Below are 25,488 nucleotides of genomic sequence, written 5' to 3' on the forward strand. Positions count from 1 at the left end.
TTGGAGGAGTAGGGAATCCTGCAGTTAAGCAAAACTATTGTACCAATGGCACAAAATTTAAAACTCAATGAAAGTGGCCAATATACAAATGAAAAAAGCAGCTTTCCTGCCCTAAAATACCCAAGATTTAGCAACTCTAAAGCAGAAAATAAGTATTTCCTAAAAGTACAGACTACAAAGTAGGGGATTTAATTTTAATAATATAGGAATGTTGCTTCTATATAGAGATCATTTATAAAAAGAAATTGTTGATCATTTCAATTCATTTATAAAAGGGGACAGAGAGGGTGACTGACTTATACAGATTTGCCAGGACCATCCACATTTTAGTTCTGTTCCCACACAAATCTCTCACTTCAGGGCACACCATGGTATTTGGTAACCTTAGTAAACAGTATAATGGCTCTGTGTAGGCAGCTTTTTTGATGTATCTCAAAGAGATTTTTCTGTGGAATCGTGTTATAATAATAAAGCATAATCCTGTTAAATTTTGTATTTTTGGATGACCTAAATATTCAGAAAGGAAAAATCAATTTTACAGGGACAACTCATGAGCAGGCTTCAGTATCACACCACTGGGACTCTATGTTAGGGAAAGGGAAAAGGAAGGAGCAAGAAGTTTTCCCAATACCTAATGCTTTTTAGCCCTCCAAATAATCACCACTGTGGTCTCCTAAGGATCCAAAAGCATTTCCAACTTCCTGAATAGCTTCTTAATACTCAGGCCCATAGTTCTTCCCCACACCACACCCCATCATCCTTACTCTTGTCTCTGCATATATTCCAGCAACTCCAGAGCCTTGTATTCCACTGGCCAATCTCATTCCACTGGTCAATCTCATTCCACTGGCCAGTAGCTGGCCCAAAAGCTCTACCACCGCACACTCCCTTTACAATCTATCCACTTAACTCAGGGTCTCCAGTCCCTCCAGCTCTTCTTTGTTCTACCAGCACCTAGTTGCAATGTCATCACTACCCTATGTTTTCACAGCTCTTTGCAGTTTCAAAAAACAAGCCAGCTGATTTCTTAAAAAGTTCACTCGTCCATACTGACCCGCCTAAGTATCACTGATTAATCCTCTTAAACGCAAAACAGAGGAACATCACCCTCCTGATAATTTACAAGTGCCATTGTGTTTAAAAAAAAAAAAAAAAAAAGTCAACACTTTTAAACTGTCATTCCAGTGACTTACAAAGCACCTGCAGTATCTACCAGACAAAGGACAAATAAAGATGGGCATCCACAGGTACTCTGTAACTTCTGACTACGGTTTGGGTATCTATTTTACTCTAAAAATGCCTACCTAATCACAGGCTCTAATAAACTCACCTTTCCTCCATCCTTCTGCACTTTCAGTCAATTTTAAAGTTCCTTTTAGTGAACTATATTACGGCACTTCACAGAAGGAACACAGTAAGTTTTTTTTTAAATAATGAAAAAAACGTATTTCTCATCAAAATGCCAAATTTCCTAAATCACTATCTCCAGCTCTTATTATTTACCTCCACTCAATTTCAGATTTTCAACCAGACGAGGAAAATACATTAATTTTCCCCCAACTTTTTGGTTGTGTTTTATACATTAATTTTCCCCCAACTTTTTGGTTCTGTTCTCACTCATTCTCCAATTTTTACATCTACTTTTCAGCAACACAAATCTAGACTTCTTGGGACACCTGGGTGGCTCAGTAGGTTAAGCAGCTGCCTTTGGCTCAGGTCATGATCCCAGGGTCCTGCGATTGAGTCCCCTATCAGGCCACTTGCTCTGTGAGGAGACTACTTCTCCCTTTCCCTCTGCCTGCCACTCCCCCTGCTTATGCTCACATTCTCTCTCTGACAAATAAAATCTTTAAAAACAATTAAACAACAAGAAAACCAAAAACAAATCTAGACCTCTTTTCCTGACTTTTTTCTTCCAGATATCTCACATCTTCCTTTTCATAAATTCACTCTCCCTATTTTTAAATCTCAATTTCTTGTGTACAGTGAGTTATATTCAACTGTATCTTTTAAGTGTTACTCCTTGCAATTACACAGAAAACTTGCTTTACCATAAACTGACCTAAGTTTTCCTCTCATTAATGTTATCTGACACTTCAAGCTAACAAGCAAAAATACAAATCTTACACTGAAATACCATACACCACAATTTTAATTTCCTGATAAGCACTAAATCTTGATCCATCTGTAGATTCCCTGTCTATTGCCAATTTTAACCATTTCCAAACTATGTGAACTCTCTGCTCTCAAAATTACTCTATGACCAACATAAACATTGGTTATATAGTTAATACAAACTTCTTTCCCCTCCTCAAATCAACATTCACACTGTTACTGTATACCCTTACTAAGACAGTCAAAAGCCTTGCTAAATCCAACTTGTGCCTCCTCAAATTACCATGGCACACACCCTAATGAACTGCTGCCCATTAAATTCCTGCAATTTACTTCCTCACTGTTCTTCACATAAAAATTACTCTATTAAAATCATGTCCAATAGCCAGTCAAGCTACTTAATTCTTTTTCTCACTCTAGTTAGTTCTAATCAAGTTACTTCTTGATTCTGGTTACTTCAAATTCCATCTACTTCCCTGCCTTCAAAACACCCTTGCATTGTACCCAGCGAGACTCCAGTCACAGCACAAACACGATCACAGTAACTTAACCTGCTTTTCTTATCAAGATGCTTGCCTTCAATTGATGAGAAATAGTTACAAAATAGTTACCTATCCACAGCAAAATTAACCACCCATCCTTCCAAGCAAAATGAGTTTCATATAAACTTCCAGCCAGCAAAACTTTTAGGGTCTGTTGGCCTATGCAGAATGCAAATTCCCTCTAAAAAAGGTAATAAATAATTAATAATAGAATCTGGACAGTAGACCAGAGGTTCAACTAACAATACTGATGACACACCAAAATAAAAGCCAGTCCAGAGGATCAAATAGCAAAGATACTTATATTCTGAACTGACAGAAGTGCCAGTTTTGCTCTTTTCCAAGTCTGAGGTTAACAATTAAAAAAAAACAACAACAACAAAAAAACCTTATTGCAAGGGTGCCTGGGTAGCTTAGTCGTTGAGCATCTGCTTCTGGCTCGGGTCATGATCCCAGAGTCCTGGGATTGAGCCCCACATCGGGCTCCCTGCTCAGCAGGGGAGTCTGCTTCTCCCTCTCCCTCTGCCTCTTTCATGTTCTCCCTCTCTCACCCCCTCTCTACTTTCTCAAATAAATAAATAAATAAATAAGATCTCCCCCACCCCCCCCAAAAAAGTACACTTACTGCAAACTTAACTGACTCTGAACATCTAGCAACATTTGAAGTTATAAGAAACAAAATCAAGCCCTGTGAACAACTCAACTGTCACTTATGGAAGCCTTTCAGTCTGTTTGGTAGTCCAATTATTTCTAATGAGGTGGGAAAAGTAACAAACTACTGAAAATAAGAAGCTATCATTTACCAAAGTCTAGTTTGAATCTGGATTTTAACTTCTATTCCATTTACTAAGTGGCAGATAGTGATTAAGAGTGTAAATTCTGCAGCCAGACTGCCTAGACGCGAATTCTGGCTCCACTTGACTACTACATTCAACTTTTGGCAAGCTTCTTTACCTCACAGTGCCTCGGTTTTTAAATCTATAAAATGAATTCATACCTACCTTATGAGTTAATAAATTAATACTGACAAAGTGCTAAGAAAAGCATTTAGCACACAATAAACAAACTACATATTGGGCATTTCTTTTAACAATTTTTCTGAATTAAGTCATTCAGCATATATATACCAGACATGTTTTCAGGTAATGTGTTAAACAGCAGGCATACAAAAATCATCTGAGATACGCTCTTTGAGTTTATAATTTAGCAGTGGAAAGAGACAAGGAAATCAGCAGCTTTAAGCTCACTGACACAGGACTACAGAAGTACAAAAGAGGAGCATCTAAATCAGATTTGGTGGGAAGAGTGAAGAAATGTCAGGAAAGGCTTCTGAGAGATGGTAACAGTAAGACAGGAAAAGAAAGAAAACTGTCCACTGTACAATATGGGTGTTAGCAGGCATTTTTCAGGGCAATTTTAACAGAGTGGTAGGACCAAAAGCCAATGGCTTAAGAAACCTCTGTTCAGATGTTTAACTGTAAAAGAAAAAAAAGATACAGAGTTAAAGTGAGGTACTCATAGGTTTGTTTTTGATGGAAGATGGAAGAGACCTGAACATATTTTCAGACAGAAGAAGCTGAAGTCACAGAACAAATGATGATTACTAAGACAAGAGCTCTGAGAAGGCAGGGTCTGTTGAGATTTAACAGAGGTATAGACATAAATAGCCTGCACTGAGGCTAGACAGAAAAAAGAAATGGGTGAGAATGCAGATTATCTCCACAAGTGTCTGAGAAGAAAGTTAAGAAGGAGGTTTTACCTACCAGCTTCCTCACTGAGGGAGGCAATCTTTGAGACACTAGGAATACATTACCTGTTTTAACAGCATATGGCTAGATAAGGAATTCGAGACAAAAACAGCAGAGACTTGGGTCCAGGGGAGTAGCAGTAACAATCCCAGACATGCAAATTTTTTTCCATTTCATTTTTAATAGTTCATATTTTGAACTAGTCCCGCGTCAGGATCCTTGCTCGGCGGGGAGCTTCCTACTCCCTCTGCCTGATGCTCCCCCTGCTTGTGCTTGTGCTTGTGCACGGTCTGACAAATAAATAAAATTGAAGCAATGACACTAATTATTTTTTTTTTTTATTTTTTTTTATTTTTTTTTAAAGATTTTATTTATTTATTTGACAGAGAGAGATCACAAGTAGGCAGAGAGGCAGGCAGAGAGAGTGAGAGTGAAGCAGGCTCCCTGCTGAGCAGAGAGCCCAATGCGGGGCTCGATCCCAGGACCCTGAGATCATGACCTGAGCCGAAGGCAGCGGCTTAAACCACTGAGCCACCCAGGTGCCCCTTTTTTTTTTTTTTTAAAGATTTTATTTATTTGACACTAATTATTGGAGCCATTTAGAGCACAGGTTCCGGAAGAGAAAAGGGCATACTCTAGCAACTATCAAACTACTCCTGGTTATTTAAATGCATCATGTATACATATGCTTTCTGCCACCTTCATTCATTAAAATTCAGCTACAGAAAATAAGGTAATTGGTATTCTCCAGAAAAACTCTTTACCCCAAACTCATTAATGACACATATTTCTAATCTACTACCAGTTTTCCCCAACCTGGCTACATGACAGAATCATCTGGGGAACTCTGCTGGTGGTTTAAGGTGATTCTCACAGAAACATTTGGGTACTCTCAACCCTGATCTACCTAATTTCTAATCATGATTCAGCTCAAGTGTCATCTCTCCAATTTTTGACTAGTTAGCTGCTACATGTTTCACAGCACTGTAACCATGTTTATTTCTTTATCTCCTTTATTACACAATAAATTTCTTTATTACAACTCATCTTTATAATTCCAGCCCCTAGCCTGGTGCTCAGTCCTTACTAAACATTCAATAAATGTATGTTCAATGAAGATTCACAATTAATAAAACATTAACCCTGCAGAATTGGTTAGGGTGGTTAGATTAAAAAAACAAACAACAAAAAAAAAAAACACCCACATAGCACAAAACTAAAACTTTAAAATTCTATAAAGAAAAATCCTGTAAAAGCTTATAAACCACCTATACCCTATCCCATCTTTGCCCTTCTAATTCTGGGCTTGTCCAAGTCCATGTCCACCTTACCAATGTGATTTCATTGCCACAGCCCACAACAGCAGCACAATACAAAAATATCCAATACAAAAATAAAGCATAAATGTCACCTAAAATACCCATTTGATTTATTAAATACTTAAACATCCAAGTGTATAAAAACAAGAGAAAGCTCAAGTTTCAGGTTTAAACTTGAAAACTTCTAGCCCTAACTAAACATGCAAAATAATTCAGAAGTCATATGCTAATGCCCAAATTATATACCAATTAGACCCTAAAAGTCTAGGGAGATGGCTGCTTAGAACACAGTACAAATTTTCCCACAGTAATTTTATAAATGGTGGTAAGATAACAAGACCAAGCCACAAAAGCCTACCAGACCCATAATAGCTGAACCACTTGTACTGTACAAGGAAAACTATTGTTCCACAGAGATGTTTCTGAGGTTCCACAAACACTTATTTGTGTGTATATGCACCATCACTGCAAAAATCAAAGCAAATTCCAAAATAAATTTCTGACACTGACAAAAAGTACCAAGAGCATTTTGCGTGGTGCCTGGCACACAGTAAATACTCAAAAAATTATAGCTATTTTTATCCAGAATCCTTGTTTTCTACCTTTTGTGTTCCTCAAAACAGCTTTATTTTTCTCACTGCATCTGCATTCTAGATTGTAAATTCCAAGAGTGCAGGACAAATCTTCACCATTTATCTACCCTGCCTACCAAAAAGCCTACAACACAGGGTGTTTAATACTTGCTTGCTAATGAAGGTTAATTAGTATCAACCGAACCTCAAAAACAACTGAATAACCTCAGGGTTAAAACGAAATAGCCTTATTTAGTTTTTAGGTACACTTTTAAGTGAACAACTACTGAACTTCTCGAATTATTTTTTCCTCTTTAATATTGTCATCAAAGTGAAAAAAAAAGTGTAAAAATTCATGTTGAAAATACTCCTCTAGGGGCGCCTGGGTGGCTCAGTGGGTCAAAGCTTCTGCTTTAACCTCTGCTTTTTCAGGTGATGATGCCAGGGTCCTGGGATGGAGCCCCGCATCAGGCTCTCTGTTCAACAGGGAGCCTGCTTCCTTTCCTCTCTCTCTGCCTGCCTCTCTGCCTACTTGTGATCTCTGTCAAATAAATAAATAAAATCTTTAAAAAAAAAAGAAAAGAAAAGAAAAGAAAATATTCCTCTAAGAGTAACCAGCTTAGAAAACACTGCTCAAGGCAACAGTCTCACTAAATGGCACAGTGAGATAGGCCACCTAAATTTCTCTGGGGTTTGGTAATCCTATTTGATAGAGCACAAAACATATTGAGATTTTCCAGCTTACAAATGCTTGTCTAAAAACACTGCATATTTCATGAAAACGTAAGAGTAACAGTCATCCATGATCTTTGCACCAAGCCAACCCACAACTGTTTTCATTTTTAAAATAGTATTATTTTCCTCCAATAACCTTTTTTTTTTTAAACAAAGTTACAATCCAAGTATACGAATCATTTGTTTTCTACTCCCCACTCCATTTATAGTAAGAACTGCCTATTACAAACTTGACTGAACCCCTGGCCAACATCAGAGAAAGCTTATGATCGTAAAAAGTGTTAAAAGTGTTGCTACTTTTCTAGAAGGCCACAAGATGGGGATATTGCTCCATAAAATGCACCTTTAAAAAATATATAATTAAATGCATTATACCAACTTCCCCAAAAATGAAATTAACAGTTTTCCTCTACTGGAAGTAAGAAATATTAAAAAATCTTTGTACTTTGTTTACTACAAAACAATAGTCAGGACAAAAACATTCGTGAAGTTTAGCAGGAATTATTCTAATTAAGCTGAAGAGTTATGGTCCTTAAAAATAAAACGAAAACACAGGACTCTGGCACTATTTCTGTATCTTTTATCACATCAATCCTTCCTTCTCTCCTTGCTCTATCCTCTTCCTCCTCAGGTCATAATAAAAAAGTGAAACACATTTTGCTTATGCATTGACTAAATTTATTTTTCATAATTATTCTTAGTTTCAGGAGATGATTCTTATTTTTCTGTTTTAAAGAATTGACATTAATATTTATTTACATCAACAAAGGAAAATTACACCAAAATGTTATCAGTAATGAGAATGAGACAGTTTTTCTAAATTGTGTTATAATTTCTCAGTTTCTCATAATATGCAATACTATGTTTACAACAGCAAGATACCAAAACTTTTCCAACACATTATTGTATTTGATAATTTTTTTCCCCATGTCTTAGTGGATATCAGCAGAAAACATGTCTCCCACTCCTGTGCTGCTTTATTCAATTAACAAAATAAAATTAAAATAACACCGAGCATCTTAAAACTAAAGTTCCACACTCACAGAATCAACGTTCAGTAATAAAAAGAGCTGTGTAAACACTTACTAAGCAGAAGTCTAAGATGACAGAGTATAACTACCTAGGGCCATCTGCACTACATGAGTGTTTCAGTGAGGCAGAAATATAGCCAGTCTTAAACCTGGAATCTGAATCAGGTCTTTGATTCTAAAACTAGTAAGAATACCATAACCATCTATCTGACTCCTATTATTTATCAATAACATTACCAAAAAACCCATCTCTAATATTTTCATTTACCCTTCAGAGTCAATTATCCCTACTGACAAATGAAGAAAATTAGGCTTTAAGAATTTAAGTAAATTAAATTGCTGAGGGCCATAAAACCAGTGAAAGGATTTTGAACCCAGATCTCCTGGGCCAAAAGCCAATGATCTTTTTACTATTTTTTTACTACAAAAACAGAATATAAAAAACAAAATGCTAAGCTAAACCTATGCCTTGAACTGAGCATTTTACTGTATCAATCTGACAGTATTATTCTCTTATGTTAATCACTTAAAGATTAAGCAACTTCATAATAGGGTGGTTTGTGGGGGTTTTAAGTTAGTCATTAAAAATGCTTTTCCTAAAAATTGAGAAAGAACAAGTAATCTAAAAAAGATAATGTATAAAACATAAACACGCTAACAAAGAGGTAAGCTGTTGGGATCATGATTCATAAATTCTGGGAAAAACATCCAAGGCACATAACATTCTTACTTTTGTAAGGATCAAACTTAATGTAATTATATTATGTACAATCTCATATTTCAAAGTGACACGAACATTTCCATAAATAATTGGTTGGTTGTTTCAAAGCATGGTATTTTAATAGCATTAATACTTGCTTTCCAGACTTTTTCCCTTTGAATCCAGTAATTTTTTAACATTTGGTATCCTTCAAATACACAGTATTTGCTACATCTCATGAAAGTTTAGAGTCGAAGCTGAGAGGCAATTAAGAGACTTATTCAGGGACCCAAAGCTTCTCAATGTCAGGCCAGACCCAGGCCAGCTGATGAGGCTAGTGTTCTTCTGCATTGCATTGCTCACTAGGATATTATGATGCAAAGTTAAGTTCATGCCAAAATATTTCCTGATTGTTTCTTAATACATGAAAGATTCTAATTTACTAGCACTTGACTAGCCATGGAAATTTGCAAATTCTTCAATTCCAAATTCCTAGTGTGAGAAGAGCATCGTGGAGTAATGTAATATAGAGGACATCTTTTAGGGTCAGCCGACCTAGGTCCAAACTTCAACTCTACGATTTGTTTATAATTAACCTGAGTCTCGGTTTTCTTTTCTGTAAAATGAGGATACAGAAATGAATTTTGAGAAGGGGAAAGGAAGTGTTAATATTAACTCTAGGAAGCTAGAATTGTTTCTAAAATCTGGAATTTAGAAGGTGTGCAATGGGTATTCATTTCCTAACACCATCCCATCACCACCACCATTCTAGCCACACTCTCAATACTCTGAGGCAGAAGAACGCCAGTATTTTTCTACCATCCTTCCACAATTGTAGAGGAGAGCAGATTAAGAAAGACAGTGGTTAAGAAAGGCATTTCAGTCACATGGCCATGCTGCAAAATGCTACATAGCAACCCCCCCCATACCTGCAGAAAGGATCAGATCAAAATAACACTTAAGCACTTGAGAATATTGTACTGCTAAATGTTTTGTTATAAATACACACAATTTCTGGTTTTTAAAGCTACAAGTAACTGATACACAATGTTAGTTTACTAGGCACAAATATTCTTCCTAAGAAGTTAAGCAGACTACTAAATACAAACTTTAACAACATATCCCCACTCTTTTTTTTTTTAAAAGATTTTTTATTTATTTATTGGACAGACAGAGATCACAAGTAGGCAGAGAGACAGGCCGAGAGAGAGAGGAGGAAACAGGCTCCCTGCCGAGCAGAGAGCCCTATACGGGGGCTCCATCCCTGGGATCATGACCTGAGCCGAAGGCAGAGGCTTTAACCCACTGAGCCACCCAGGCGCCCCCATATCCCCACTCTTAAGAGAAAAATACCAGAATCCAAAATACCCAGAACTGTCCAAAATAAGAAAATCAACTGAACAGCTAAAACTTTACTCCTAGAATAACGTAATTTTTCTCAAGTTTAAAATACGGTAAAAATACAGGACCAGTCATCTATCCACAAATCCAAAACCCAGAAACCTATAAAAACATAAAGTTACTTTATAACTCATTTGGAGGCAAAAACTAAACTGACCTGGACCATTTAACAGCAAAATCTGACTGATGTGTAGCTTTTTATTGCCTTATTTATCCACACTTTAACAACTGCCAAAGACAATACAAAGTGCTGCCACAGATTTCACTGGGGTTTTACCCAACATAATATATGGAGTGCTTTACCTTTCTAAATTAAAAAAATAAAATAAAATAAATTCTGAAACCCATCTGACATCAACAAAGTATTGTGAACATATCTCAGTGAATATTCATTTAATTCTAAGTGCCAGGTTTAAGTCACACAATAAATCTATCAATTAGGTATTAGTACTACTACTTTACATATGAATACGTAGTTTACATATTATTAAACTAGGGCTTAACCCAAGGTTAATTTGACCAAGATCACTTATCCAATAACGAATGTTAAGAACTCGGACGCCTGGGTGGCTCAGTGGGTTATGCCTCTGCTCGGGTCATGATCTCAGGGTTCTCACATCGGGCTCCCTGCTCAGCGGGGAGCCTGCTTCCCCTCTCTCTCTGCCTGTCTCTCTGTCTACTTGTGATCTCTCTCTCTCTGTCAAATAAATAAATAAAATCTTAAAAAAAAAAAAAAGAATGTGAGAACTCAAATCTAAGTACATCTTGCTTTAAGGCCTAAAGCAATTAAAAAGCCAACATTTCAGAGGACAATTAAATCACAAAGAAAGTTTAAGTTACAATTACCAAAACTTTTAACTTAGAACAACGAAATTCCCGAGTATAATGCGCACTTTCCATCCTGGGTATTCAAATCTAAACACTGACACCGTATTTCACAGCTCATAGGACAGAGAGATTAGTTTATTGTTGTTTTTCTCCCCAAAGCACTAGCCACAAAGACAGTGAAAACAAACACAAAAGCAATATGCTCCTCAAATGCCAACCAATCCTTTCCAGTCAAATTTAGAAAGAATCATGGATCTGGCATGTTTGTTTGTTTTGTTTTTTTTACCATTTTTACCACAATATACTAAGCACAATACAAATATGATTGATATAAACATAGGTCAAGTTTTTCCAGGAATAGCTCAAACATAAAGATCTGCTGTTTCACTCTCAGATATGGTCATGGGACTGAGAAAGGCTTAAGCGACATAGACCCAGGCTGTCACCGTCACTGCTCTAAGCAAAAGTTAGAGAAAATAAGCATCAACTTTTTTTCCTGGTTGATCAATTTAAAATTTAAAATTTAAATCTTTTCTCACAATGTTTTTCGTAAGTCAATGCCCTTAAAACTAAGCAATGGCTTTTTCCCCACAAGAGACAGATTATGGCCCCCAGCCAACCTACTTTCTACCCAAAGACCAAATTCTAAAGTAGATGCACTTTAATCAGAATCTCTGTTTTGAGTAGATTTAGCTAAGTGAAAAAGCAATCATATTATTTGATAATCACAGTATCTAATTTAACTGTTTCAGTAGACTTTTTTTTTTAGAAGAATATCTTTACTCAAGAGTCTTTTTTTTTTTTTTTAAAGATTTTATTTATTTGACAGACAGAGATCACAAGTAGGCAGAGAGCAGGCAGAGAGAGAGGGAAGGAGAAGCAGGCTCCCTGCTGAGCAGAGAGCCCGATGCGGGGCTCGATCCCAGGACTCTGGGATCATGACCTGAGCTGAAGGCAGAGGCTTTAACCTACTGAGCCACCCAGGTGCCCCTCAAGAGTATTTTCTTTTGTAGAAGCATGGGGAAATTTTCTTGAACAAGGAAGCCTGATGGATGCCTCTTGCAGGATTACTTCTGCCTACTCCTTATATAATCACTCTGTATCAGGTTTCTATAGTTTGTTTGGATCAAGTCCTTGGCAATTATCTTAAGCCTCTTTAAACATTTGAAAGGTTCAGATGTTAAGCTCCCTTTGTTTACACTATACATGTGTGTTTACAGAACACTGTAGCTCAAAAAATGGACTGGGAGAACACTAGAACCCCAAATTACTGATTTGGTTTCCAACAGCAGTTCTCAAACAAATATGTATAAAATCATCTGAGGTATTTGTTAAAAATGAAGACTCCTGAGCTACACTATCAAGGACTAGACCAGTTCTCAAATATTCAGGCATCTTGCTTTTTAACAAATATCCCAGATGACTGTGATGCAGAGACTGCACACTGACAAACTGTTCTATACTGTAATTCATCTAATGATGGTGTTAACAAATTCTAGTTCCCAAACTGCAGAGCCGAACCATTACTAGCTGACAGACTACCAGCCACATTGAGTCAGTATCCTTCTCAGATTGATTCCTTACGTTTTAGCACCTATTTTTTAGGTTAAGAGGTGAAGTTAGACATGCAGCTCTGACAATACCAAAGCTAAACTACAACTATCTCTGATTGAAATGAGTGGCTCACAGAAAAAGTGGATTACTTGTTTGAATTATAACTTATTAATAATAATGAAAAGCTGTAAGAATGATTTAAGAGCTGCTTACATCCCAGGGACCAGCATCCCTGCTTTACAAACATTATTTCAATTAATCCTTACAAAAATTCAGAAAGAAAAATATTCTCTACATTTTACAGAAGAAACTGAAGTAACACTGTGTTAAGCAGCACGGACAAGCTCTGCCTGACTTTAAAGCTACAGTGCTTAACACATGCCAGGATGCCTTTAGTTCTAGAACTTTTAGAGTACAGCGATCTAGTTTATTACCTTTATGGTAAAGTATGTCCTGATTTATACAAAACACATTCATTTAACTAGTTCTCTTCTCAACACTAACTAAGCACAACTTGGCAAGCAGGGGCTAATATAAGGCCAGAGGATCCTACTTCAGGATCAACAGGAATCAACAGTTTGCTTCTACCCATTCTATTTAATCATAATTATGGGTTTACTAGATAGCTATCAAAAGAACTTAGTTAAATAAAAAAAAAAGCTATCACACCTACAATTCTGCTAATGCTAGTACATTTTTAAACTACCCTGTAACTACCATGTAACTTTGGGCAGGGAAGAGTCATAAAGAAACACCTTAAGGTAATTCTATCTGTCCCCTTCCCTGAGCCCCAGCCTTTCCTATTTATATAAATCGTGTTCCTCAGTACATTCAATTACCAAACTCCTCCCCACAACAGTCAACATTTCCAGAAATTTGCAAAAACATTTGTACCAGGTTGCAGGGGTTCATTGCTCAGTTATGAAACGCTTCAAATCTACCTAAATTCTTTAAATGAAATACATTGATCTATTATTCCACTCAGAAGCTATAATGTAATAATAATGTAACATTCATTTTCTTCATTCCAGTGAGCCATAACATTACACAGCAGATAACTTGGGGGGAGGGGGGGAACCCACTACTGACACTAAGATAAACTGATAAGTGATGAGGATAAAGTGAGAGAAACCCAGCTAAGCAATCAATGAATCTACTGTTCCTGGTAAGGATGAGCATTACCTTGTGCCTTACATTTCCCTAAGGACAGAGAAGTTACATCCCATTCTCCACAAGGAAAGAGTATTCTTTCCACTATGACTCCTCTCCAAGGAAGAGTGGCTCATTCTAATATTTTTCTAAGACACTGCAAACAGAAAATAGTATTTGTGAGGCACTAGGTTACTCAAGGGTTGTCAAGGCCAGAGTGCCTGGCCAAGGAGCTCTGCTAACCCTAAGTGTCACATAATCATAAGGGCAAGGGGGATGGGCCTCTGCCCACCCATAGCCCACTCTGCACAGAGTGCTGACTGCAGTATTTGTCTCATTCAATCTGTGAGACTTGGATAAATCACTGCTACAGAGCAGCCTGAGGTCTGGGTCCTGCACTTTTTTAGACCCCAATGCCCTCAAGCAGAGCAAGTCAATCCTGCCCCATTATGGTAGCATATAAGGTTAAACCCAGAGGTCCAAAATTTTCTTTTCTACCCAACACGACAGTGCCAGCTACTTCCAACTATGTAATAAGACAAATATGCTATTATTTGAATTTCAGACTCCACTTTCCCTCTGACAAGCCTAGGCTCAAAGTACCAAAAGTACTAGGCAGCTTAAAATTTCAGCTTCATAAAGTTTTCTAGGTGCCCCATTTTTGGTGTAATACAGCTGTTTGGGTTAATCTTCAGATTCTCATACTTATCTAGTCCTTTTTTCTTGAATCTGGGATGGACCTGTGAACTGCTTTCACCAACAGAATGTGGTGAAGATGATGCTGTGCCCAAAGAAGGCCTGGTTGCTTTTTTTTTTGCCCTGTTGAGTCCTAAGCCACTATGCAAGGCCAGCAACTCTGCTGGAAAGGCCACTTAGGAGGCAGGGCCCTGAAACTGTAAGAAATATGGAGTAAGAGAAAAAAAGAGAGAAGACCAGCTCCCAGCTGAACTATAGCTGAAAGCAGCCTTTAGAGTGACCACCAGCAAAACCCAAACTGCTCAAATCAGTCCAGCCTAGGAGAGCAAAACTTTAAGCAAATAAGATAGTTGTTTTAAGTCACTTACTTTTAGGCTGTTAACACAGCAATAAATGACCAAAACAGTGTTTACCTGGTTCCTTGTGTTTTTGCATCATTTGTCCAAAACTCATAGAAAAGGAGAGATTTATGTAATTCTAACTCCAAACATTCATACAAACTCAGAAGATAAAAGTCTTATGCCTTTTTAAATGTTAGTGACCATACCAAACTCTGAGTTTCAAAAAGGACAGGCTTCATGTTTGTCCTCTCAGCACTGTACCCCAGCACGGTACCTGGCATGTAATAGGCACAGCAGGCGGTGTTACGAACAAACAATAGGTTGAAGGAATGTCAAGACAAATGTTAGTTCTCCTTATAACTTAGGAGTTATCTGGCATATGGTTTTACATAATATGTTCCAAAAGTTGTTTAATCATGTGTATCTGAAGTGTATACTAAGAGCTTTCTAATGGCAAATCATTTTTTTAATGATAAAGCTCTTTATGTAATAGTAAAAATCATAAAATACCATGATACAAACTTAGAAATCACATCCTGATTTATATGTTCCAAAAATACCAATTTCCACTGAGTAGGCTTTTATAAGCAGATTTTCAGAAGGAAATTAAAACCTACATTTCACCCACGTACTTTTTCAGATAAGAAATCAACTTCTGCTCTTTTCTTGATGGGAGGATAACTAATTTGTGATAAATACTTAAAATTTCAAAATTATCCACCAACAGCCACTGTAATAAGGTTACCATTTTAACACACTCCTCATATATCACCTTCAGTTAAATTCCATTGTAGATGAAGTGATAGCAAAAAAAAAAAAAAAAATACTGACCTAGGAACAAAAATATGGGTTTTAGTTCTAGTTCTAATTTTAGCCACTTACTAGTCATATACTTGGAAATTTTTCCCAACTTCTTTGAGCATCAGTGCATTCATCTAAAAAGCAATGATTATCTCCTGACATACCTACTACAGCTATCATGAGAATCAGATGATGAAGTCTATACAGTCATTATGGAAAAATGTCAAATGCCATACAAATATAAGATATGATATTCTTAATGTCAGCAAAGAGTAGAAAAATCATCTGTGTATGTGCCTTTGCTGGACATTTTTCTACCATTAAGTATAACCAACTAGTTCCTTCAACACTACTATACAGGCCAATTTATTGGTTTTCCACTACTTGTTATTACATCACATTTTTATAGAAAGAGTAAAAAGACCCCAGTCTTTCTAATAATTATGGAATCAAAGTTTCTAGAGCTATAAAAGATACTAAGTAATAACTTGCTCAAGTTCCCTACTAGGAAGATAATCTTACAGACGGAGAAAAGTCGATTATTTACTAATCAAATTATGCTTTAACCATACTGGGGAGAGTAAGCTCCTTAATCCAATGAAGAAATGCAGTGACTAGTCAGATCCCGCACTTCATTTCTTTTATGAAGTTTCCATTTTTATTTGATAAGGCTTCATGAATGAAGTGAAAGGATTATTCTTTTTTTTTTTTTTAAAGATTTTATTTATTTACTTGACAGACAGAGATCACAAGCAGGTAGAGAGGCAGGCAGAGAGAGAGAGAGAGAGAGAGAGAGACAGGGGGAAGCAGGCTCCCTGCTGAGCAGAGAGCCCGATGGAGGGCCCGATCCCAGTACTCTGGGATCATGACCTGAGCGGAAGGCAGAGGCTTTAACCCACTGAGCCGCCCAGGCGCCCCAAGGATTATTCTTAAGTAAGGCATACTCGAATACAGAAAATACAATAAAGATAAAAGTGTTTAAGGTTTCTTATTTCACTGTTCCCCCTTTCCCCAAACCCAAACTAAGATACAAAGGAAATAAATATAAATAAATACAAAGAAAATAAATATAGTTCTTGCTATATGCTCTCCATACACCCAATTCATGTCTCCTCTCACCAGCTCTCCTGCATATAGAAAACAAGAAGGGTATAGAAAGTCCAATGAAAATCAAAGACCCAGGAATCACAAAATGTGAAAACTGAAAGGAACCTCCAGGATCATTCAGTCTTACTGATGAGGTCACTTAAAGTCAATAACTATATGTAACAGATAGTAAATCATATACCCTCTTATAAAAAAAAAAAACAATTCATTGTCAATTAGCTCTTAATTCCACTTTACCCACTTGCTAACTGAAATACTTAGGGCAAATCATTTAACCTCTTGGGCTAGTTTGTTATGTAACAGCAAATAATGTATCATAGTCAAAATTCTTTGTAAACTGTACAGGACAGCACAAATGTAAAGAGATACTGTATCTAAGCATATATAAGGTATGTCTCTACAGTAGGGATCATCAGCAAATGGAAGAATTTGAAGATTCTATTTTTTTAAAAAGCCTCCAGTAATTCTGAGACCTGCTCTTAGCCCAACCCACTGACTCACGGGTTCATGAGCGAGCTTCAGGAGGGTTCATGGACTTTCCTAAAATTATATCCAGAAAGCACAGGTGTATATGGAAATTTTCCAGGCCAGATTTTTTTTAGTTTCACCAAGGATTAGTAAACACCAAAAGGCTAGGAACTACTACTGTAAAGTAACACTGATGTGCCAAAGACAAAGCTTCCACTGATATTGCTCAAAATGGTACCAATCTTTTCCCAACCTGGATCAGAATCTCAGTTATTTTTACTTTCTTCATTTTCTCTCTCATCATCAAATTCTCTCCATTCAATTTCCTTCCTCCCTTCCATTCCTAGTATTAATAGCCATAGTTCCGACCCTCATTACTTTCGACCACAGCAATCAAGAAGTCTTTCTGGCAAGCGCCTGGGTGGCTCAGTGGGTTAAAGCCTCTGCCTTTGGCTCAGGTCAGGATTCCAGGGTCCTGGGACTGAGCCCCCCCCCCCCCCCCCCCCCCCGCATCAGGCTCTCTGCTCAGTGGGGAGCCTGCTTCCTCCTCTCTCTCTGCCTGCCTCTCTGCCTATTGTGATCTCTGTGTGTCAAATAAATAAAAAAAAATCTTTAAAAAAAAACTTTCTGGGGCACCTGGGTGGCTCAGTGGGTTAATAAGCCTCTGCCTTCGGCTCAGGGCATTGGACTCTCTGCTCAGCGGGGAGCCCCCCCCCCCAACCGCCTCTCTGACTACTTGTGATCTCTTGTCAAATAAATAAATAAATATTTAAAAATAAATAAATAAATCTTTCTGCCTCCAGATTTCTACTTCAATTAACACCACACATTGCTGCCAAATTAATCCTCTGAAAACAAAAGTTTAATAAGTTGCAATTCAAAAATCATCTGTAAAACCCCCAACACCTACTAAATCCAAGATCATTAGCCTGGCATTAAAAGCAATCATACACTGGTTCAAACTTCTACCTCAAGTTTTATCATCCTTTATGTTAGTACAAATACTTTTTGTTTCATCCGAATATAATACTTGCCTCTCCCCAAATGTATAAACTGTACGCTCTAATCTCTTAGTCCCTTATCTGCTTGCATTACCTTTCTCAGCTTATCGAAAGTCATCGTCATCCTTCAAAACAAAGGTTTCGTAAGCCAGAAGCTCTATGAATCCCTTCTTACCTCACCTTGCCAAGTAAGACGGGAGCTCTACCCCTTCTGAATTTGAACTCTATATGAAACTTAACTATGTATTAAAAGATAAATAAGCCATTTGTGTATAGCCCTACCTGCCTAACTATTCTGGGAAGGCAGAAACTGCTATAATCCTTAATATTCCCCCAAATACCTCACACAGATGCTTAATAATTGTGAAAGGAAGTAAAAGAAATTTCAGCCTTCGTGGGGTAAACAGCAAAGATTATGATCTCTCTGAAGGCAGAGAATTTCTTTGCAACAACTTCTATGATCCCAGGCTTTCAAAAAAACATAATCCTTACTTACTGCTTTTTAATTCCTGGTATTGGATGTTTTTATAAAGTTTTGCATTTTAAGGGAAGAACTATTTGAAAACCTTAATAAGCTACATACCAAATAACTAGTCTACATACTTTACACTTCTCAATTTGAGTAGCTCCCAACACTTGGCTACTAAGTTTTCAGCTTAAAAAAAAATACTATTTATGAAAAGTGATTAATTTGCAGTCACAGCTAATTATCTGCTTTATGGTCAAAAACAAATCACATGAATAAAAGAATGCCTTTATTTTTTCAAAAGGCGCATTTTGCTTGTATAGTACACAAAGCCTTACTTAGTGAGACAGGTAAAGTGGATTTATACATATGGATGAATTCTTGCACAAACCCGCGTACAGTGTACTCCAGCCACTTCAGGTAAAAACACCAAAGGGGGCAAAAAGCTAACTTTGGACATTATTCTTTCCCACTATTAACAGTAGCTTTTTAAAGCAGAAACTCAAATCTTTTTGCACATTAGCCTACACAAAAAGATAAAAACTTACCAAGCAGAAAAATAAAGCCTCATCAAGCCCCTAGAAAATATTTTAACCTGGAAGAGTAAGGATGTCAAAATAATAGATACTCGTCTTTGGTAAGGAAGGTTTCATGTAATTACAGGAGCATAGGACGCTCAACTCCAAACGATGGAGTAAAGGAAGGACTGATCATTTAAAGGCTGTAAAAACAATGGGCAAACTACAAAATCAAAACATTTTTTTTTTTAAGATGAAAGAAGGTCCAAGTCACAGATGAGATAAAGACTAGTAAAAACTGCAAGGTCACTGGGACCTACCAGGTCACAAAGGTGGAGGTGGGGGTTGTGGCGGGGGGGGGGTGGTGGTGGTGACTGCAGAGTCAGTGAAGAAGCAGGAGTGACAAAAACACGTCAGAAAAATACGTTCTAAGGCTGGGAGTCTTTGGTTTGGGACGGCGAAATTGCGGTGAAAGTCAGGGCACGGGCAGTAAGTCCATACAGTGCTGTTTTTTGGAGAGGTGTTAGGGAAAGGAAGAGAAGGTAGACGGAACGCTAAGACAAGGCTAAGGAAGCTTGAGAACCGCGGCTGCAGAGTCACGAAAACACTTCGCTCCAGTATCATTAGCTCGGGCCTGTGTCAGGGCCAACTCGGGGCAAGACCCGTGACCCCACCCCAGAAAACTCCCGGCCCTGGGCTGGAGAAGGCAGCCAGGGCGGCACAGACCGTCCCCGACCCTCAGAGGGTCCCGCCCCGGGGCGGACCGTGACGGGCTACCGGCACCGCCGCGAAGGATCTGGGCCGGCGCCCCCAACCCACCCGCGCCCCCCGCCCCCCGCCGCGGCGTCCTTACCCGGCGCAAAGCTGTCGGCTCCCGGCAGTCGGGCGGCCACAGCAGCGGCGCCTCCTCCAGCGGCGGGCGCCCTCACCCTTCCGCGCCCAAGATCGCCATCTCGCAGCAGGCGCGGCGGCGGCGGCAGCAGCCACCCAGGCGTCGGCCCCGGCAGCTCAGGCCGCCTGCAGCCACTTGGAACCCGCTTGCCGCGCTCGGCGACACCCGACCCTCCCCCCACCCCCACCCCGGCCACGCGCCACCCCCAGCAGACCCCACACCTCCCTCCTCAGCAGCGCGCCGCGTGCTCCCGTCGACGGCGCCGCGCCGCGAGCGCGCGCCTCCCCGCCGGCCCCGCACCGCGCGCTGTGCAGCGGCCGCCTAAAACCAACTCCGGACCCGGAATCCGGCTTCCCGCGAGCATGCGCAGCGAGAGCGCCCCGATGATGCTTTTGGAAAACTCCGCTCCTCCGGGTCTTCGGAGCGGTCGAGGAGAGGTGGAGGGCCAGCCAATGGGAGAGGGGGGCGGGGCCAAAACCTGTGGAAGGGGCGGGGCCGCGGCTGTGATTTGGGAAGAGGCATTTCTAAGCCGGAGGTTGGTGCTGCTGACTTAACTTTCTGGTTCGGAGGAGAACAGAGTGAGTGACCTGACCTCGAGTAAAGTCCTCGGGGCACTGGCGTTCTGTTCTTGAATGCTTTACAGCAAAATTAGGCTGTGAATAAATAGTCCTTAACCTGAGTATCTGACTTAGTACCCACTGCAAGAGTAAGTACTGCATTTAACAGATGGCCATACCAGAAGACTTCCATTTTATTTCTATTAGTAATCAAAACGTTCACTCCCTTTACTCCTGTATGAGTACAATGATAAAACTAATACTAAACAAGTACATGTGTCAGAGCAACCAAGTCACATGGCAATATCATTAAAAAGGGTCTATTATCCTCATTTATACAAACGAGTCAACTAGTCTCTAGAAGTATTTTTGGTTCTGTGTGTTGCTTTTAGAAGAAAGGCCACACTGCAGGTAGAAATCAGTGGTGACCACATTACTCACCAGATGACCTGGTCTTCTACTTCGGAAATGATAAACGCCACCAAGCACAGCTTTCTACAATTTTAGCCCAACTGCCTCACCCAAGCCGCACAAATTACCTACATCCACACCCAAGCTTACTAGTTTTCCTTCTCTCTCAAAGACCGGGTGTCCCTGTTCCTCTCCAAAGCGAACCTCTTTACTGTCCACTACCTCCTGTGCCCCCCTCAGCACGATCATGTTTTAATTCTTTTCTGTCTTAAATTTTTCCTTGACTTTAAAACCTTTCTAATTCCTTTTCCATCCTAATTAAGCTCTTGAAAGAATTGCATACCAAGAACAGCATCAACACCCCATGAATAATTGTAAGATTAAATAAATAACTTTTAAAAAAGATTTTATTTATTTATTTGAGAGGAGGAGTGACCATGAGGGAGAGAAAAAGCCTGAGAAGCAGCTGGGGGTGGGGGTGCTGGGGGCGTGGAGGGGGTGGAGATGGGGGGATGGAGGGTGGAGAGGGTGGAAGTGGGGATGGGGAGTGGAAGGATGCATAGGCAGAAGCATACTGCCCACCCAGCAGGGAGCTGGACACTGGGCTCCGTCCCTGGACTCTAGAATCATGACCTGAGCCAAAGGCAGACGCTTAACCTGAGCCACCCAGGTGCCCCTAAATAAATAACTCTTGAGTGAATGTAAGTTCTCTTACTCTCTGTTCCATCAGTTTCTACACTCAATTCAGACCAGGGTTCCATGCATACCATATCCACTATGATTATTCTAAAATGCGCATCTGAGTATGTCGCTTCACTGCTTAAAATCTTTCACTGGTTCTTCAGAACTTTCAAGAGAAGGATTAACATGATCTTCAAGGCCACTTTACTCTTGCACGCTCAGTCCCTCCATCTTTCAAAACTGTTTTCAAAGTTCCCTGATTGTGTTCACTGATCTCTGTTTTAATGAATACTGTTTCCTCTAGCCCTCTCCTCACTGTTTTGTTTGCCCCCTCCCTTTAAAAATGAATTCAAGAACATGCCCACTCTCAAATATAACACACACATACCCAGCAGAGATCTGCACGCCATCTCCAGAATGCCTACAGGCCTCCTTCTACTTCCGGCTCACTTTCAGCTCCCCTGAGTCCTCAGTTTCCCCTCAGTTCAGTTCCATTCAGAAGCTCCTAATAGTTACCTAGGCCCCTAAACTGACGGTCATTGTTGATCCAGCTTTTCATTCTTAAATATTTCTTTGGTTTCAAATGAATACTATTATAAATAAGTATCTTTTCATTAAATCATTGTGTCCTTACATGTTGTCTTGAGTTTAAATCCTTAAAAGTAATTAGAGGTGTGAACAAATTTAGCTCTTTCGAAACATATTGGCAAGCTGCCTTCCAGAAAGAACATAGGCTTCGGTATCACATTGCCTGGTATCAAAATGCAGCTCTGCCACTCAGGAAGGCCACATTCAGACTTTCATGGGTCCCAGATTCCTTTACCTTTGTGGGCCTCTTCCTCCATAAAATAATATTAAAAATTATACTTATAGGGGCGCCTGGGTGGCTCAGTGGGTTAAGCCTCTGCCTTCGGCTCGGGTCATGATCTCGGGGTCCTGGGATAGAGCCCCGCATCGGGCTCTCTGCTCAGCAGGGAGCCTGCTTCCTCCTCTCTCTCTGCCTTTCTGCCTACTTGTGGTCTCTGTCAGTCAAATAAATAAATAAAATCTTTAAAAAAAAATTATACTTATAACTGCACTGATATAAAAACAAATATATTAATATTATACATGAAAACATTTTCTTCAGCCATTCCCTTCTGATTTTAAAAGAAATATAAGAATTTTCATGGGCCCTAAAACTATGGTAAGCCTGAGGTACTGCACCTACTAACAATTAGATAAGTCAGTTCTGCTGTCACCTACAAACTATGAGATTTGGCCAAATTCCTTAATCTGACAGTGCCTCAACCAGAAAATTGGTATAACACTACCACATAATGTTGGAGCAAAAAGCAAATGAATTGCTACAAATAAAATATCTAGAATTATGTGGCACATAATAAATTACTGTTGTTATATTGTTATTATCAATTTTCCTACAGCACTGTTTGAGAGTATATGATTGTCCTTTACTGTGCCCAGGTCATCATGGTATATTTTGATACGCACAAATATGGTATCCTACTGTTAGTCCATTGTTCGTTTCCTTATTGGGGTAGTTAAAAAAGGCAACTTATATATAATATATTGATCCCAGATGAAATGATTGGCCTTTTCCATTTTTGTTGTCTTCTGTTATTTTATGCTTCACAAGTCCTTTCTCATCCTGAGATCATATCATTATCCATCTTTATTTTTTCTATTTATTTGGTGATTTCGCCTTTTTCATTAAACAATTTAATCCTTCCAGATTCATTTGGAATGATGATCTATTTTTTATTTTCTCTAAGTAGTCTGTGATCTTCCCCGCTTGTTTGTTAAAGAATCCTTCTCCACATATTCTAAAATATGTCCGCATATTTATTCATATTCCCTCCTTTAAAAAGTAGAGACTAATTCCCTCCCAAGTGAATGTAAGTTGTACTTAGTGACTTGCTTCAAATGTGTATAATATAGCAGAAGTGACAGACTGTCACTTCTAAGAGAAGATCTTAAAAAGGTATTGTGGCTCCTCCCTACTCTCTCTCAGATCACTTGTTCTGGGGAAGGCAGTTACCATGTCATGAGGACATGTCAGGTAACTTTATCAGATGTCCACATGGCAAGGAACAGAATATCCTGCCAAATGACAGCAAGGATCTGAGCCTCCTGCCAATCTCCATGTGATTGAGCCATCTTGGAAGCAGTTTCTCCAGCCCCAGTCAGGCATTTAGATGATGCAGACATTTTGATTTCAACCCCATTAGAAAAGTTGAACCAGATCCCCCAACTAAGTCACTCGCAAATATCTGCCCCAAAGTAACTGTCAGATAATAAATGTTTATTGTTTTGATCCACCAAATTTGGGGGATAATTTGTTACACAGCAATAGATAACAAATACACTAACCCAATGGTTTTCAACTGGGGACAGTTTTGCATCCCAGGTAATATTATAAGATATTTTTTATTGTCACAACTGATGGGGAGGTAGGGGCAGAGATTTCCATTGCCATCTTGTGGGTAGAAACCAGAGAGTGCTACATTTCTTTCAGTGCATAAGACAGTACACGCACATACACCCACATACCCCACATACACACCCCTGCAGCAGTGAAGAATTATCAGACTCAAATGGCAATATAGTGCCAAAGGTGAGAAACCTTGCACTAACTTGTTTTCCCTGCACCTTAAAATTTCCCTCTCTCACGTGTACTTATGAAAGAGGTGAGTTTGCTTCATATCCTTTGTTCATTTGGGTGCTGCTTTACCTTGTTTTATCCCCAGTCCTAGGCTTTCTGCTTTCTGCCACTGGATAATAATTTTACTTTTTCAAGAATTTGGTATAAATGAGATAATTTACTATGTACTTTTTTGTGTCTTGCTTCTTTAGTTAGGCATATTTTAGAGATTTGTTCATATTGTGTGTATCAATGTTCCTTCTTTACTGTTCACTACTATTCTATTGTATGGATGGATTTGCCAAATTTTTAAAATGTTTGTTCTATTCATGGACATTTTGTTTCCTATTTTTGGTTATTATGACTAAAGATTCCATGACCATGTGGTTAAAAGTCTTTGTATTGACATATGTTTTTCTTTTTCTCGGGTAAATAATGCCTAGGAGTAGAATTGCTGGGTCATGGGAAGTTCATATTTAACCTTTTAAGAAATTGCCAACCTGCTTTCCAAAGTGATTGTACCATTTTACATTCTTACCAGCAATGTATGTTCTTGTTGTTCCATTTCCTCTCTAACACTTGGTAATGTTAGTCCTTTCTAATCTTAGCCATCAGTGGATGTATATTGGTCATTGTGTCATTGTGTTTTCTCTTGTATTTCCCTGATAACTAATGATGTTGAGCATCTTTTCATTTACTTATGGATCACTTGTATATTTTCTCTTGTGAAGTGTCTGTTCAAATCCTTTCCCCATTTCAAATTGTTTTTGTCTATTCTACATATAATTCTATATACCAATCCTTCATGAGGTATGTATGTGTAAAATCTTTTCTCCCAGATTGTGGCTTATTATGGTGGTCTAACTACATATACAAACACATATAAACTATATGCCTATCCAAGATGAACCTCATTGATCCTGGCCTCCTGGTATCAATACTCTTGTAGAGCCCCCTTCCCCTCCTTGGGATGATGGTATGTAACTTCTGAGGCTAGGTCATAAAAGAGATTGCAGCATCAACCTTGCCCTCCTGGAGTGCTTGATCTAGAGAAAGCCAGTATTTTGAAAGACCCACGCATAGAGGAACTAAGGCCTGTTGATAAACAGCTAAGAGCAACTTGCCTTCTCATGTCACAGTTGCAATCTCATGTGACACTCTAAGCCAGAAATGGCCAGCCACACAAGTCACAAACTCTTGATCCACAAACACTG

General features: G+C 38.9%; 1 protein-coding gene across 3 annotated transcripts in view; it reads right to left on the reverse strand.

Annotated features, from left to right (window-relative positions):
• Positions 1–19,981, reverse strand: part of WWP1 (WW domain containing E3 ubiquitin protein ligase 1) — a 118,998-nt gene extending 99,017 nt beyond the window's left edge. For all 3 annotated transcript variants that reach the window (XM_080800212.1, XM_080800211.1, XM_080800210.1), the window contains exon 1: positions 19,946–19,981. The gene's annotated coding sequence lies outside the window, so the exon portion shown is untranslated. The remainder of the gene's footprint in view (positions 1–19,945) is intronic.
• Positions 19,982–25,488: the final 5,507 nt, after the last annotated feature.

The sequence above is a fragment of the Martes martes genome, assembly GCF_963455335.1.
Source record: "Martes martes genome assembly, chromosome: 4".
Taxonomy (NCBI): Eukaryota; Metazoa; Chordata; class Mammalia; order Carnivora; family Mustelidae; genus Martes; species Martes martes.